Genomic DNA, 18,023 nt, shown 5'->3' on the forward strand with positions numbered 1-18,023 from the left:
TCCTGTTTCATGTTCCAATATGATAGCAAAAGTATGTATGCCTCATTTGTACAATAACTGTCTCTTTTATTAAACATCTGATGCCTGTGTGCCCTTTTTCTCTGAAGTCCACTGATTAACTGATGCTATCTTCACTTGTGCTCAAAGCCTAGGGGCAATTAACTGATTAAAACTGTTTTCAGATCATGAAAAACATAGCTGTTCAGGTTTTAGTTTTGGGATATGAACTGAGTGAGTTTCTTTGTATCATACATAGTATGTTTTGGGGGATGGGGGTGGCTGCGATTCAGACAGATCAACCTCCTGTGAAGAGGCTGCATCCTAATGTTTTAATGTTGTATTTTAATCTTTTTTTAAATTGTATTTTAATCAACTTGTTTTTATTATTGGTTGTTAGCCGTCCTGAGCCCGGTCTTGGCTGGGGAGGGTGGGGTATAAATATTATTATTATTATTATTATTATTATTATTATTATTATTATTATTTATTATTTGAATAATGCTATCAAAATCTGAGACATTAGTCACATTGTCATTAACATATTATAAATGTAACAAAATTATATGGGAGCAGTCATGTGTCTATGGATATTACAGTAACCAGAGTAGAATTCCTCCTTCTTTGTGTAGGAGAAGGCATTTTGGCTTGGGTGGTCGCATATACATCCTTTAAAAAGAGAAAATGCATCACCAAAGAAGCATACATATCTGCATATATATATATGTATAGGCACAAATTTTGAACTAATAGTATAATAGAAATACAACCATAGATGTAAAGTCCTGCATTCCTGCTCAGTGTGCTGTCTGGATCTAAATTGTTGATGAGCAGCAACAACCCTGCTCACTATTCTTAGGATTCTCTATCTTTAAACTTAACTTGGAATCATAGAGTTTGAAGGGCTAGACAGTCATTCACATAGAAGACAGAGGTGAGTCCTCTCAATTGTGTTTTATTTTTAAGGAGTAGGAAACATGGCTCTCACGTTTAACCAAAATAAACTAAAAACCCAGTTCTGTCATTTTATTAAAAAGTGTCTGGTTTCCAAAAAAAATTAAAAAGAAAAGAAAATATTACTGCCCCCCCACATCCCTAAATTTGTAATCTGCTTGGACAAATAGTTTTCAGTCTTGTCCAATTAGGCCTGCATTACCTTCATCCTGCATGATGATACCTTCCATTTTAAGAACAACACCCACCTTCATCTTTCATTTCTTCTGCAGTGGAGCAGCTTCTTCCTTCTGTTCCTACACTGACAGCTGAAAACAATTAATTTCACCGTTTTCATTGCTTTTTAGTATTTCCCTTACCCACCTTCTCTGTCTTAAGTGTGTTTTTTTCTTTTCAACTTCTGCGTCCTCCATCTTTGCTATCTAAAAGCTTTCTTTTGGTGAACTTGTAACAGCTTAACTCTTGTGCAGTTCTTCAGTGACAATTGGTTTTATTTTTCAGAAAACAATCCTTTTAGACATTGTTTATGGAATATTACAGCTTCAGTGAAACACTGCTCTACCTTCTGAACTGCATCTTCTTTGGTCTCTTTCTATCAAAGCCTAATTCTTTTCTTTCATCACTATGTAGCCTTTTACTTTGCTGAAGTGCTATGCTGGTTTCTTAACGTAATTGTTAGGCAAATTACTCAGGTGGACCAAGTGCCCTACGTTATTGTCTGCTGATTCTTTTCCCTTCATATTTGTTTGCGTTTCTAGGAGCAGGATTTGTAGAATTTTGTAATCTGAAAAGATGTTTGGATGGGGTGGAGATGTCCCATTGCCAGAGTGATGCGCCCTGCTTGCACCTGCTGAAACTGCAAGCAGGCAGAAGCTACTCCTGACAGTATATTCACTGGCAGTATGTAAGACACTTGAAACATGGCATGTATGGAGCAGGGAGGGGCATAGAGATGAGCCAGTCCAAGCATCCATCAGATCCTAAACTAGCCTGGAGCTAGCACAAACAGTATCAGCACAAATACTGCCAACCCACCTTTCTCTCTGGCTGGCAATAGCAGCAGTAGCTTTGCTGTTCCATTCAGCCTTGCTGCTCCCTGATGGGAGTTTGGATTCCACCATCATTGTTGGTTGTATTCATCATTAGAGTTAACAGGCATATTCCTGATAGTGCACTAGTGAGGATAAACTTTTGGTAAATGGAAAGAGTCTAAATCACCAGAATTTCACACCAAGAGAGAATTCTTAGGGATCTATGCATTTTAATTTGCTGGAGTGTCTGGATCATACTTTGGAGCACTGAGAGTGTAATCAAAACTCCCAGCTAGGAGCAGTGAGGCTGAATGGATTTTGTGGAATACCCATTTAGTTGAGATTAGACAGGCCCATTTCCTGTTGAATTTCAGGTACCTGACAAGGACCTTACTACTTCAGGCATTTAATAAAGTTTGGTGAATTATTGTGATTCATTTTACAATTTTATGTATGCTTCTTAGATACTACACTAATTAAGTGTATAAATACATTAAATAAATATGTGGGGAGACAAACATCTTCTCAGGGTATGACTGAAGTTCACTGATGGTCAGAACTGCCGCTTCCCCATCTCCCTGGTACTCTGAATACACAGGCTTCCACAGTGAATTATAATTTGTATATTCTGGACATAGGCTCCACCACAAGACAGACTATCATATCCCTTTTTAAAATTTAGTTAACTTAGCTGTATTTTATTAAGCATGAAGTGCTCTGGTTAATCCTTTTAGGAAATGCTGGTCTAGTAGAGGGGGAGGCATGACAAAATAGGAAAGTGCCACCCTGTGCCTGCCCCTGTCACCCCCCATCAAAGCCTTGCTTACCAGGGGCGTGGGGCAGTGGCTCCTAGGTTCCAATGAGAACTCCTAGAGCCCTGCAAGAGCTTGCAAGAGCTCACAGGGCTCTTGCCAGGTCTCACCAGAACCTTGAAGTTGCCACCACTACTTCTCACTTCTATGGCAGGGGCAACCTGTGGCATTATTCATGATTGGCTAGGAACACCAAGGAAGTCACTGTCAGTATATCAGTCACATATAGATCCAAGCTTGGTAATTCCTATTTGAAGTTGACTCTTGGCATCCTTTGGTATTGTGTATATTTTGTATCAGAGATGTCTAAGAAGAAAATTCACACTAAAAAGCTAGGCATTTCAAACAGATACTGCCAAGAAAAAGGGTTCAATAAAGCCCATAGGTTATTCTTCAGCACAGAGTCTTGGGGGCACTGAATCAGAGATTCACCTCTTTTGCTCTCAGAATGGGTAATAACGAAGCTGAACTATTCCGAAACAAGCCAAGCTGAAAGGTCAGTCCCTAACTATTTCCCTCCGTCTGCTCCAATTTGGAAGCACGGCAGACTAGGCTCCATACATGCAGTGTTTGCTTCAGTGGAATCCTTTGCTGTACTGCTTCATTCCACTGACTTTTCACTTGGAACACTGTGGATAATTGGTGAATCATTCCGTAGAAGAAAATTCCTTCCCCACTTTCAGATCTCCGTATCACAAAGTGCTTTTGAAATTTCCAAACTCAGTGGGGAACTAGGCTGTTTTTCAGGGAAAATAAGATAACTGCCCCACTGTCTGTATTTAAGCCTTTAGCTGCACCTAAAGGGCTCACTGGATCATAGTCATGGACAAAAGAACCACTGAGTGAATGTAATTTATGGAATGCAACTGGTCTTTTACTAGTACTGGGAGGTTGCGCTTGGAAATTCATCTGGAACGAGGCCACAGCACAGGGTTTTTCAAAACCAGATTTCCCAACTGCACAAATTCCCCATCAGATACTCCACCCTAAAAAAGCCAGAATGAACACAAAGCATTCTTTGCTCCTTGTTTACATCCTGTATCAGTGGTGGCTTCTCCACAGGAGTCGTTATTATCTACTGTGCAATAATTAGCAGGACAATCCAATGGCCCTTGCATTGAGGTAAACTCCAACTCAATGGCACACTGTTACAAGGGCTACTGGGTCATCTTGAAAGTTATCTGTCTAGTCCTGCTGCCTTATCAACTTTGTGCTGCCAACATTGGTGTCTCTCAAATACCTGACTGCTCCAGTTTTCACCAAGGATGCCTGTTAAGCACAGCTCGGCTGCTGGCTTAAACTGGTCCATTTTATGCCACAGTCAATAGGACCTGCTCTGCAGACTTTCAATGCTGATTGCTGTTAACTCACAGAAGAAACAGGACAACTCCTGACACCATATGGTATTATTATTTGGGTGTCTTATTGTCCAGCCCTTCAGCAGAACTTAGCCCTGCTTCTACTAAGTTCTTATAGTGAAGATTCACTGTTCATTCTATCTCAGTTTAGAAAAATATTGTAGGATCAGTAAGAACTCTTTCTTAAGAGCCAGCAGGTTCCTTCTCCTTCCTTCTCCTACATTTCCAACCATCTATATTTCCCAACTGTGCACAAAAAGATCCCTGTCTCAGCAACAGAAAAGTTAAAGAACAGGGAGAGAAGATAGCTAAAGATAAGTGACCTAGAAAAGAGAGGATGAGCAGGACTGATAGATGTGGTAACAGTGGGCTAGATGGTCTATAAGCCTGGTTCATTTGTGCTCAGCAAGCACTGGAATACAACTTTTAAAGGAAAGGCCATGGCTTAGCGGTAGAATGCATTCTTTGGATCCAAAAGGCCCTAGATTCAGTCTGTGGGATCTCCCAAGTAGATCATGAAAACACTTTTGTTTGAAACTCTGGAAAGCTACTGGTATATGGTATACACAAATATTGAGGCAGATGGACCAATTTTCAGACAATAGAAGGCAGCTTCATGTGTTCTTATATGTTTAATGAAAAATGCATCCAAATACACTTTCCCATCCACATTCTGTTGTGATTAGTCAGCTATATGCAACTGGATCAGGGAAGGGAGTTGGCCTGATTGACCATTTTTACACCCTTATCATCGCAAAAAACATTTCAGAAAGGGATGCAAAAAATAACCAAAAGATGGGACACAGTGTTTGCGCTCTCTCTGTCACGCTCTCTCTCTCTCTCTCTCTTTGTGTGTGTGTGTGTGTGTGTGTGTGTGTGAGAGAGAGAGAGAGAGAGAGAGAGAGAGAGAGAGAGAGAGAGAGAGAGAGAGAAGTGGTTATATATCATTTTATTTGCTTAGGATTAGAATGAGAAATAGGATCATGCTAGTTAAAGTTGCTGGTTAGGAGGGTGATCACCCATTTGCAGAACAAGGAAACATCAATCAGTCCAGATAATAACTAGGAATATTTGTGGTCTAAAATGGATAATCTTATGGACTAAGTAATAGAAATGAAATGAGATTTAATAATACAAATTAGAAGAATATTAAAACAAAGTCTTTGGGGTCCCTTGGGAGCTAATAATGAGCATTTTTGTTATCTGCTGGGAACTGGAAGCTGGGAGCAACAGGAAAAGAGGAGACCCAGGGTCTTGGTTAATCACAAAAGGATTATAAGCTATAACATTAAAAAAGCAACAAATACATTTCTATGATATGTTAAGCATAACAATTTTGTAGAAATTGGAAAATATTAATACCTCTGTTTAACGCACTGTTTTGCCAAACAGTGTCAAGCCATTCAGGAGTGGAGGAAATGTTCCGCAATCTTTTGCATTCCTTTAGCACCTAAATTCTGGACATGTCTGGTTAATTGGAAAATCTTGATTACTGACTTCATGTGATAGGCAGTGAATTGTTTATAGCAAACCAGCTGCTACAAAACCTGTATTGGGACCGAATTTGTGGCATTGGTGGTATGACAATGACTCTTGATTGTGATGGGCCAATTTTCCTACCAGTCAGGTAGGATTTTGATACTAAACTACTTATTTGACTTGTTGTTCTCCCCAAATGAGAAATATCAATTAATAAATTTACTAATGTAAAATCTAATCATGTTGTTCCTACATGATATAGAATCATAGAATCATAGAGTTGGAAGAGACCACAAGGGCCATCGAGTCCAACCCCCTGCCAAGCAGGAAACACCATCAGAGGCTCCCTTAAACTTAAGATAATATGTAATTTTCACTTGGGACTGCAACTGTCACAGATGCAGCAAAATCTAAGTATTTCTGCATAGGCATGTCCCTTATGTATGGCTCCACAGATCTGTTCGCTAGGAAGAGGGTCCCTCCTCAGTGCCACAAGAACCTCTTCTTCCCATCTCCCTATTCGGAGGAGAGGTAGAAAGGTTTCTTATGTTATACAGCTGAACTCTAGAGCAAGCAGAAGTGATTTTGCTACCTCAGACACCCAGAGTATTAAAAAGAAATTCACCTCACTACTCCATGCCCCTGAGCTTTGAAGCAGATATAAGTAGTGTGAGAGACCTGCCACTTCTAAAGCTCAGCATAACATGAGAGAGGCTTGCGCTTCTCTCCACCAAATTATCTTCCATGCACAAAGGATGTGGTGGATTCAATGGTGACCACTATTTATTGCTTACTTGGTAACCCAAAGCAAAATTTGTGGACCCTTAATAAAACAACTTCTTGGAACAATCTCTCTCCCCCCCCCATAAAATGGTAACCTGACACTGAAAGCCTTGAGCTATCCTTTGTCAACAAATGTTGTATTGCAGTGTTATTTAATCACATTGGTTCTCAATTTCTATGCATAGCAACCCCAACTTGCAAATCTTTATTTACCCCACATAATTGTTTCTACTCTTTTCCAACATCCAGCTTACTAAATTAAAATTTACCTTGTGGTCATATAAGCAATAAGCAAAATTGAATGTGAGCTGGCTGCTAAATAACTGCACCCTACCAGCAAGAGTTATACATCATGCAGGAGAGGACCTTTTCCATGGGGATGCCCTATATGTGGAAAACATGTCTGGCTGGCACTGATCCTGTTTATATTCCAGACCAGCTTAATATATGGCTGGTTTGGTTAACCGTTCATGGATTATTAATTGTTCAGATTAGAAGTGCAACCATTCCTTAGTTGTTATGCTGTTCATTGATTTTTACTTGCTTTCTTGCTAGTATTAATTGAAATGATTGCTTGCTTTTATTGCAATTTTATTGTACCCCGCCTTGGAATCATTACTATGACGACAGGTCATAAATACTCTAAAGAAACTATATATGTGGTTGCAGTTTCAATTTCTCCTGGGCAGTTTGTGGATTCGTTATAAAATTTAATATAGAGATGTAATGTCAAGGATGTGGTCAGTTATTTAAAATAAATATGTGAAGTTCCTTTCTCATCTCCACAACTCTCTGCAAAGTGCACCTCTCCACTTTGCCTATTCCTTCTCCCAACTTTTTTCCCTTCTTAATTTTTTCTCTCTGCCCCTTTCATTTTTTCATCATTTTACTCTGCTACTCTTTCTTCCATTCTCAGAGCCCTTTTTAGGACCCTACTTATTTTTTCCCTCTCTAAGTCTTTGTATCTGCCATATTTCTGTGTAGGATCAGAGCAGTGCAGCCAATGGTATCTACATATTTCTGTCTGCCCTTACCCTTAGTGGCATTAGGGAAGCTTCCTGTTATTTAGTGCAATACAGATGTTCATGAGATGGAAAAAATATTGCCCATTCTAGAGTACTGACACAAAATGGAGTTTATCATCAAAATCATGATGTAGTCTTAAAAAGAAACTAGAGTTTTATATTTTAGATATTCTTTCTCTAGTGTTATTATTTATTTTACTATTTCATCTTCAAACAACAAGCTTTAAAACAACAAAAGCAACCACCACATTTTACTTGCATGACAAGGAGTTTGGAGACACATACAAGCTAATTGGCTTGATCCTCATTATTTGAAATTAAAATGTCATACTTTCCTTGGAAGAAGGTGATGTTGCCCTGGTACTTGATAGCCAAATTAAAATAATTGGGTCGTTTTAATTTTGCCTGTCTATATTTTATAACTCTGATTGGATAATAAATTTCTTAATACTTCTGTATTATTTGGAAATAACAGTGGGCAAAGAGATTATAACTTCAAAGTGATTATGACTGGAATCTTTTCTAGCTTTTGGGGTTTCTTATTACTGGTTTTGCTTTAATTAGTTTAAAGTAAAGATGTGATTCATTATTATTAAAGTGGACTCTGACTTTATTTATTTTACATCTTTGATATAGAATATTGATGAACAATATATTTAGTCAGGTAATATTTTGAAATATTTGAGAATTATTTTGGTCATATTTAGTTTCTCTTCAGGATACAGATCTAAAACAGAACCTTTCCAGTAGGCTTAACTTAACTGTATAATATAGAATAGGAAACTATGAAAGCAGATGGATGTTTGAAAATGGACCTTGAAGATGATACTGTGACATGATCATAGCAACTAAGGGGTGGGGGGCATGAATGTAGTGGAGACGTTCTGAATTGGCAAGAGCCAAGACCAACATGCAGAATGTTATAGCAGCTGAGATGAGGTGCTGTTGTTGCATGAGCGAGAGGAGAGTCAGGATAAATATCATGGGTTTACAATTGTCTGTGTTGCAGTCCTTTAATCCAGTTATGCAGGCATGTCCAGATGGCAGCTGCTTGCTGCATTGGTGGAAGAAAGAGTCTAGAGAAAGGCAGGTCCTCATTCCTGTGCTCCAAGCAGGATTCAGCTGTATAGGCTACTCACCCTTCCTTAAGACCCCTGTTGGGACTGGTTTGAGATGCAGGTTGAATGCTATGTATGCACCTGGTTATGCAGTAAAGGAAAAGGGCTGTAGCTAAGTATGGAGCATGGAGAGGCCCCCAGGTTCCTGGCATCTCTGTATAGGACTAGTAAATATCTATTTCTCAAACACTGGAGAATGCTAGTCAGGTTCTTATACTTCCTATGATCCTGTAGTGATGTAGATTTGATGAATATTCATAAAGCTGGGTTTCATCCAGGTAGTGCAGGAAATAGCTGTGTTGAAACAGTACATTTGATAAGACCTTTTCAAACAAAACAAGGACACATCTAAACAGATTTAAAAAAATACATCTGGAAAAGGTGTGTTGTGGTTTCTAGCCCTTTAAAGCCGTTGTACGCTTCTATTTTTACTGGACTTTTTAGATACTGTACTGCAGTATTGTAATGCAGTTTGGTACTTTTGCTTGTGAGCAAAGCAGATGGGTGTTTATGGTGCAGAGTATAGAATTTAGAAACAACTGTGGAAAGGGGACAAAAGTGAAGTTCCATGTGCGAGGGCAGTAACTCTTCAACAAACTGTGCACGATGCATAAAAACAAAGAAACAAAAAACCTTGTCTTCCTTTGCACGGAACAAATTCAGTGGAGGTAGCTTGAATTTCTTCAAAGGAGAGACTTGTGCAAGCTGCTTGCCCAAGAAAAATGGCTAGTGTGAGGTCTCTGGATCATTACTTCCCTGCATTCTGGCCCAAATATTCCGTCATCTTCTGGATAGATGTGTGTGTCATTAATGCTGATGAGAATTAAGCACACATGGAAAAGACAAGTGGATCCCATCCTTTCTCTCACGCATTCTGCATTCCTTTACAATGCAAAACCTGGAAGTCCTTGATCGCTGCTGGATGTGTGAAAATGCTGCAGGACCATAGATGCTCGCAACATGTTTGTATTAATCACATCTCGTTATGGCTGTCTCCATCTCGACTGGAAAGCTGCACCCGAGAGGCATCGTTTTAAGAGCTGACAGTCGTGTGGCATGTTCCTTCCTATCCCCCGTTTCAGGGACTTCTGCGAGGCACGCAAATGTGGAGAGCAGCACGGGCTGCTACAATTTCAGTCTTGTCAGGAGAAAGATTCTTTCCCGACAGTCCAGGAATTGAAGCGCTCGGAAGGAAGTAAATCTTTCCATCTAGATGTATAACGCACACTCGGGGATTTTTTTTAATTTTATTTTTTTAAGCGCCCGTCATGATCAGCCAGATTTTATGCTCTCTCTCTCTCTCTCTCTCTCTCTCTCTCTCTCTCTCTCTCTCTCTCTCTCTCTCTCTCTCTCTCTCTCTTTTTGAACTGCCATAAATAATATATAATAACTCCTTTCCAAATCTTTAAGGCTTAATGTGCTGTCTTTGGAAAAGCTGCTGTTTTGATGCTGCTCGTCAGCTTGGCAGCCTAGGCTGGCGCGCGCGCGTGTGTGTGTGTGTGTGTGTGTGTGTGCAATACGTTCAAAGGGGGGGAGGCACTCTGGCGTGGTACGTGCCGGGAACAGCGACAGAGCGCGAGACATTTGTGGCCATCAGAAGTGATTTAAGAATCGCCCGAGGAAGCGGGGAAGCTGTGGCGAGCCGCGGCCTCGCAAGGGTTAAGGGACGCCTCGCCCGCCCTCCCCCCCCCGCCTGGGTGTAAACAGAGGAGCCTCAGCCTATCATGTCTGATTGCTGCTCGGTGCCTGAAGAGAAAGCCAGGCTCGGTAACATGATACATTCTAGACTGGTTCAACTTGGAAGCGCTGCGCTCGGCTCGTCGCGCCCAGACAGCGGAATCGCCGCCACGGGAAGGTGGGTGACTGCGAAGCGACCCTGTTGACCTTACAAGCCGAGGCGGGATAAAGTGCGATTTCTCACCTCGAGTGGAGCCACTTAGAAAGATTTCAGGCAGAACCGCCAGCGCTGCTCTAGGTAAATGTAGCGGGGTTTTCCTCGCTCCGCTGCTGCTGCTTTTCTGTACATCGCTTGCTCCGGCGTTGCAATGGGAGGGAGGAGGCTCCGCTTCTCTTTGAATCGGTGCGGAGAGGCTTTGCTGGCGTTTGAAACGAGGTGGCTTTTTTTAACCCCTCAAGGGCTGAGCTGGCGAAGGCACAAGCTGAACTTTGCAGATCGCTCTTGCCTGCCAGATGCTGTTGCAAGTAGCTGTTTTCTTGCGAGCGAGCCTATTGTCCTTAACAGCACTTTAAATTTCATTCCTGGGCGAGGATGGGGTTCTGTCTGCCTAGATTGAAATTCACAGTACAGTAATTCCTTTTCGAGCTTTAGGAGTACCACGTTTCGCTATCCTTGCCTTTTGATGTAGCTCAGATTTTACGCAGGACTCCTCCAGGCTTTTGGACTTGATTAGTGCAAATCTACCGTGGCATTCTGAAAGGGCAGGGTATAAAATATTTCTAATTATGGAATCACCCGCTTGTGAAAATAGCAGACCTCATGTATGGCATTGGTTAGCAGGCTGGCTTTTCTTGAAAAACAAAGTCCATAACGACAGAGCTAACTTTATAACTGCAAATGTAGTGTAGCTTAAAACAGCATGAAAGCAGGCTGGATTGATTTAGAAATAATTGTTAAATGTTTCCTGTAAACTCAGGATTACTCTTTGACATTTATTACGGTATCTGGAAAAAATAAGGCATATCAGAGTTTCTGTAAACAGTTGCACATTCCAGTGCTTTTTATTTATAATTCTAGCTCCTTTTCTTTCATGTAACTAATACATGATATACACAGAATATATGACTGTGTTACAAAGTCATTCTGTGTTCTTAGAGCTTAATATAATCAAATTCATTGCCTAAAGATGGTGTAGTTGAAGATTTGATCCCTTTCCACTGAAGTGGAAATACTTTCAGTAATTGAAAGCAGATTCATGTCTGGAGTTCTACAAGCCAAGGTTTTCATTTTCAAAAATAAACCTTTTGTTCTCCAACTTTAAATGCTTGAGTGAAGCATCCAGAGACCACTGTTTGCTTATTGTCTAATGTGGTAGTTAAGAGCTATTGGAAATACTTTAAGGGAAATGTTTATTAGAATTCAACTTATTTTGGACAATTCTTGGGTTTAGCTTCACTATATATAACATGTTAAAATACAGAATGTTTTTTATTAATTCTGTTTTTTTACATGCACATTCCATATTTCATGCACATTCTGTTTTTACATAAGCATACAGTGGTGGCAGTTAATACATTTCTTCAACCTTTAGCTAATACAGTACTTCAAGCTGATTTCAAAATTGAATTGTGGACTGGATCTTGAGGAACTTTGAAGGGATAGTGGTCTACCTCACAAACCTGGACAGCTGCTTTTTGTTAACTTTGTTTCCGTTTTCTGGCTATCATCTTCAAAAAAATTCTTTCAAGAATGCTTTTAGTCAATTCAGGAAGAGTTGGGTGGGAAATAGACATTGCGGACCTTCAGGCAAAGACGGATCTGCTACTGACCTGGTGAGGAAGTAGAAGACAAGGGAGATAAATAGTAGGACCTGCCTTACCCTTGTAGGCCCTTTAAACAGCAAAATAAATTGACTGAAATTATGTGAGAAAAGTTCCCAAGGATTGGAACATCCAGCACTGCATACATATCTGTATATAGCTTGTACAGCATTCACAGCATATCATTTGTATTGATTGCCTGATGGAATGAGTCAGTGTTACCTTTTGATCTTTTTACAGACTGCCATTAAGGTGAGTCAGTAAATGTGCATATTTGTATTAATGATAATGTAATTGCTCCTAAAAACCATGGGGTGGCCTGTCTTGTTCAATTTTTGTAGATTTTTGAAATCACTTTGCAAAACTATTGAAAACTGTAAGAAAAACACTCAGATGTATATATGTTAATTCCACATTTTTGATGTTTATAATATATTAAGTAAAGCTATTATACTTTTTAAAATAATTACTTGGCTCATTTCAGAAAGATGATTGGGCTAATTGTTACATAGTGCAGTTTCCTTTTTCAGATAATTTCATAAATTAGCAATTCACATTACAAATCTCTACAATTTTGAGGGGGGAAGCCTAGATCTTTTACTTAATTAGTTGTTCGTTATTATTAACACTAAAAGTTTTTGTTTTGTTTTCTTCCCCAGTTCAGATTTGGACACAGAAATTTAAAGTAATTTCAGTTTAAAGTGGAAATAATTTCTCTTCTGAAGTGATAGTAGCTGTCTAAATACAGTGATCCTGATAATTAATGGTGTATGACAGATTACATGCTTTATGCCAGGTATTCAGTTATTTAGAAGATTCACAAGAGAAGGGTTGCTAAGCACCCATCACTACTGCAAGTAATGTAAAATGACCCAAATTAAAGAACCTATTCAGAGCTGTATTTTTGCATTTGCTGAAGTGCATTTCAAAAGATTTAACAAGACTTATACAATTAGCTGAAAAAAGACCCCTTTTCAGCTATGATCAGCAATTAAAGGATCAGAATACAGAACTTCACATTTTGTTTATAACTTTTCCTTTTCCTTTTCAGCCCATTCTTTGAACTAAACAATGGTGACTAGCAAATTTAACCAACCTTTCTAGAAATAAATGCTGATGCCGTGTATATACAGAATACGATAGCCTGAATTCGTTTCCTCTGAATGGGAACTTTGGAACTTTGTTTTCCTTTTCACTGTTGAACACTTTTTTATGAGCACAGCCCACTGTAAAGTCTTTTTGAGACCTGTTTGAGCCCCATTGAAATGAATAAGAGCAGCTCAGGAACAGGAGTACTGTAGAAGGAGTAACTGGAGATTTGCATCTTGTTTTTGCAGCAACATACAAGCCCATTATTCTTTTATTAAGGGCTCCATTTAAATATTTCTATACAGAGAAATATGTACAGTACAAATTGTAAATGAATTGCACTACAGCTTTAGTTTAAAGGCCTGTTGATGGGAAACTTTGATTATATTTCTTTCCCAACCTTTTTTAGGCCTGCGTCCTAATGAGCCTCCTTTTTCTGAAAATAGGAAACTGAATCGAACCTACTCAATAGTTGGATTATAAATATTCACAGTATTTAAAGCAAATTTAATTAACCTTTCAAATTTTCATTACTTACTACATGAAGTAACAGTGCATATTTTCTCTTTTTTTGGAGAAAGGTCTGTGCATCAAAATGGCCAGATGCATTCTGTTTAGAGTTGTAAGTGCAATATGGCAGAACAGGCATAAGTTCACAGTGAGCAGTATTAACTCCTGTGTTACTTTTATTTAAGGTACTTGCAGAAGCTGCTCTCCATTTTGAACTGTGTAACTTGAAAGCTTGCATATGCCACCACCTGCAAAAGTGTTGCCAATGAAGGGTATCAGACTGGATTGTAATTTTTATTCTCCAGAGTCATTATGCAACAACTACCCACACCCAAGCTTTTAGACAATATCTCAAAACAGCTAGGTGGGAAAACAAAACTGGAACAGCATTATAAAGTCATGTGAAATAGGTGGAGCTTCAGATTTGGATCATAATAATAGAAAAGTATTTAGGGATTCTTATTTTTGCACAACACAAATTAAGCCTCACTTACTTTAGTGGTGTTTATTACTAAGTGAAATATATTTAGAATAAGGGTGATAGTAGTTGATTCATGTGATTTCAGTAGGACAAGATTGGTGTGTCAATAATATATACTTGTTTTAAAAAGTGGTACTACAGATTTCCACAGTACTTTGTGAATGGACAGCAGTTTCACTTTTTAAGTTTTATAACGATAAATGGCACGCCATTCTACCAATTTTAATTGTTTTATTTTAAATGTAAGGGGTAACCGTAAAAAAACAAACCATTTTCCAGTTCAATCCTATACATGTCTATGCAGAAGTATGTTCCACTAAGTTTGGTTAGGCTTTCTCTCAGGTAGCTATGTATGGGTTTGTACCCTTAATCCTGGAGAAACAGCTTTAAGTAATTACAGACAGATCTAGATCTTTTCTCTTTCACACAGTTTTTGGTACTACTTTTTTCTTTAAAGAGCACCCCCCCCCCCCCGCTATGCACAATGCTTTTTAAACATTTTCTGAAGTTCAAAAATATTTGGGTAGGAGGCAATCATTTGTGAAAGGAAGGCAGGTTGGCTAGATATTAGAAGAAACCCACAGGTTTATTAACACATTCTAACTTAAATGTTAGCTCAGTGACCATGTTGGCTATGCTGCTGCAAAAAGTGAAAAAGGAAGTGAACTTTATTTTTTTTATATATTGCTGATTTTAATGTCTCCTTTTTCATTGCATTGATTTCACCTCTTTATTTAGTAGTTCTTGGGTTCTTTTTCTATCAGACTTTGCGGACATTCATTTAATAATTCAAGCTAGTTAAAATTTGATTGAAAATTATTAAGCCGCAACCCCTGCTGGGTGTATGAAATTAGTCTTGTGGCACACTGGTTTGTACTATAATTTTTTAAGAACCCTGACTAACAGGGTTTGTTTTTTGTATGTTGAAAGAAAAAGATTTACTAAGAAAGTGTTATAAAGCCTTTTGCAAATGGGTACATTTTTATTTTAGACAAAAGAAATAAATGTAGCTGTCCTGCAAATTTCAGTTTTAAAATGAACTTTTTATTGAAAGTAGCCATGCCCAAATTGTTTGTGCTAATTTTTGCAGAACACCTCTTTCAGTCATAAACTAATTTTAAGAGGAGGGGAATGTTGCCCGGGGAGCTGTAAAATGTAGTGTGGAAGACTTTTTAACACTCTTTCTTTTTAACTAAAACAAAATTGCCTTATGTAACACAGTTAACATAGTTAACCTTTTATAATTATTTAACCATTATTTCATTAATGTTGCCCTCTGCTTAAATGTTATACATTACTGCAAAAGACACCTGACCGTGCTCTTAAAAGTTTATTTGTCTTTCAGTTCCTGTGATAGTAGGGGGCAGTACATCTCCTTAATTATCTTTGTTCAGGGAAATGCTGAAAGGCCAGGGTAGTTAAACAAGGCCATTTGGATTTGCGATAAGGTCGAAGTTAGATGCAAGGAAAGTGGTTAAATGCATTATCATATTATTGAGCATATCATCAGTAAAGTGACCTTGATGGAGGTGGAAAAAAACATTTGGCCTTTTTTTTATGACAGCCCCCCCCCGCTTGGTTTACCACTGCAAGAGAATTCATCATATAGTTTTATCATTATCTTCTCTTTCTGTTTTGAAAGCTGATTTCTTTTTATCATAACTCATCAGTCAGTTTTTCAAAATTTAGATGGACATTTTACTGATGATGGTAGATTTTAGTACTTAAAGGTTTAGCCTATCATTTGACAGATATGGAAATACACTTCATTAAATATTAAAGTGACCCGGCTAGCTGACCAGCCTATATCTTCTCTTAAGGATCTTTTAAAGATAATGGTTATTTTCTGTGCAAAGGACCAGCTGCTATTCTACTTCCCAGAGAGCCAGTGTGGTGTAGTGGTTAAAAGCGGTGGACTCGTAATCTGGTGAACCGAGTTCGCGTTCCCGCTCTTCCACATGCAGCTGCTGGGTGACCTTGGGCCAGTCACACTTCTCTGAAGTCTCTCAGCCCCACTCACCTCACAGAGTGTTTGTTGTGGGGGAAGAAAGGAAAGGAGAAGCTGCTTTGAGACTCCTTCGGGTAGTGATAAAGCGGGATATCAAATCCGAACTCTTCTCTTCTTCCCTAGATTTTTTAAAAAAATTAATATGAAGAGTAAGTTACCAGCTTCAGTTTTAGCTGGTGATGTAGCTGGTGTATGAAACAGCTTACTTGGACTTGGTTCAAGTCAACGAGAACTGAGGCTGTTCTAGATATTACAGTAAAAATTAGATAAAAATAAAGGCTGTGCCTCTAGTTAAGCATACTATATGTAAGTTTTCTTGATCTGAATAAAACTTAGTTATACATATTTTACTGGACCTCTTCCAAAATTCACAAGTAGTTATGGTGGCTTTATGTATTCTTGGGTCAATTCAGTCAGTAAATGCATTTAGAAAATTGCTGACTGATTGAGTGAATTCCCGTGAGGACTTCAACCTCTGAACTGAAACTTTGGATATTATGAAAAGTTATTTGAAGACTATCATTGCAATACGAAAGCACATTTACTTAGAAGTAACTGACATGGAGTATGATTTGATCAAGTTAAGAACTTTTAAATCCTATCATTTCTCACGTTAAGCACATGCATAACTCCCTCCCACTGAAATTCATTATTGATATTAATTGCCTTTTAAAGTTCTGGTCTTCGGACTTTAGTTATAATTGAGATCAGTCACAACCAACTTTTTAAAATTTTAAATGTCCAAAATGTCTGTTGACCAGCAGTTACCACAATTAAAATCACACAAACCTACCTCACAGGGTTGTTATGAGGATAAAATGGGGAGGAGGGGAACTATGTATACCACCTGAAGCTCCTTGGAGGAAAGATGAGATATAAATGTAATTAAAGAAATAAATTAGGTAAGACAATTGGGTTTTTTTAAAACGACAACAATAGTGGTGGTTAATCAGAGAGTTGCAGTCAGAGGCTTTTCAACATATCACGGGGCAAAGGTTTTTATATCTGCCATTTGATTATAATTAAGCAAAATGTTTCCCCCCTCTATCCAATAATATTGTCTATACTGTATACATTAAAGATTATTTCATAGGTTCCAATGTTCTTAGTGGTTAATTATGAAACTATGTCAAGATGTAACTTAAGTGGTTTTTAATTCTGTGCAGTGTAGACAAACTCCCACAAGCTAAGCATTTTCTCACTTAGATCTCTCATACACATTCTCTGCCTCTTTGTCTCTGTTTGTCTCTATCTTTCAATCATTTTAAAGTTCTAAAAAAACCAAAACCCTATAATGAGCCTTTTTTAAAGTTCAGAGCATCCTGCCAAAGGTATGGCCAGGATCCAAAGAATTATGGAATCACTTCCAGGAACCCAAGCGCCCTTTCTCTCTGCCTCCACATACCATGCCACATGGCTTTGAAAGTAAGGCAAGCCTTAGTACCCCCTGATGCTACATGCATGCTCAACAGCAGCCAAGAAATTTTGGTTTGGCTTAATAGCCAGCAGTTACTAGGTTTTCAAATGTCTTCTTCCAAATGCCCCCAGGTGAGGTACAAGGAAACACAAGAGAGGCTGTTTTCAATGTTCCCACCCATCTGTGAAATGCTGTCTTCAAGTTTCACCTGGGTACATATTTTTTTTGTTTCCTTGTGTCCTTTAATACTTTTAAATTTGGTCTCATGCCTTGTTTATGGTGAGGGGTGACTAACCTGAGAGGCATGTTCACCTCTGGGCAACCCTCCAAGGACAATGTGGCAGTCAAAAGTGGTTCTGGCCACCTTACACTCACACATGCATGCACACACAGGTGCACAGCCCCAAAGCTGATCTATGCAGATCAGCTGAGAAGGGGGGGATATTATCCCCCATTGATGGAT

The 18,023-nt window shown here is 38.8% G+C and overlaps 1 protein-coding gene across 13 annotated transcripts in view; it reads left to right on the forward strand.

Annotated features, from left to right (window-relative positions):
* TENM3 (teneurin transmembrane protein 3) overlaps positions 1 to 18,023 on the forward strand; it is a 1,264,289-nt gene that overhangs the window by 1,037,022 nt on the left and 209,244 nt on the right. For 2 of the 13 annotated variants that reach the window (XM_081925875.1, XM_081925876.1), the window contains exon 1: positions 10,138 to 10,412. The exons of 9 other annotated variants lie outside the window; for them this stretch is intronic. The gene's annotated coding sequence lies outside the window, so the exon portion shown is untranslated. Of the gene's footprint in view, positions 1 to 10,137; positions 10,533 to 18,023 lie in introns of those variants that run through there. 2 more of the 13 variants (XM_081925874.1, XM_081925877.1) reach the window with 2 other exon arrangements.

Source organism: Podarcis melisellensis (genome assembly GCF_964234715.1).
Source record: "Podarcis melisellensis genome assembly, chromosome: 9".
Classification (NCBI taxonomy): Eukaryota; Metazoa; Chordata; class Lepidosauria; order Squamata; family Lacertidae; genus Podarcis; species Podarcis melisellensis.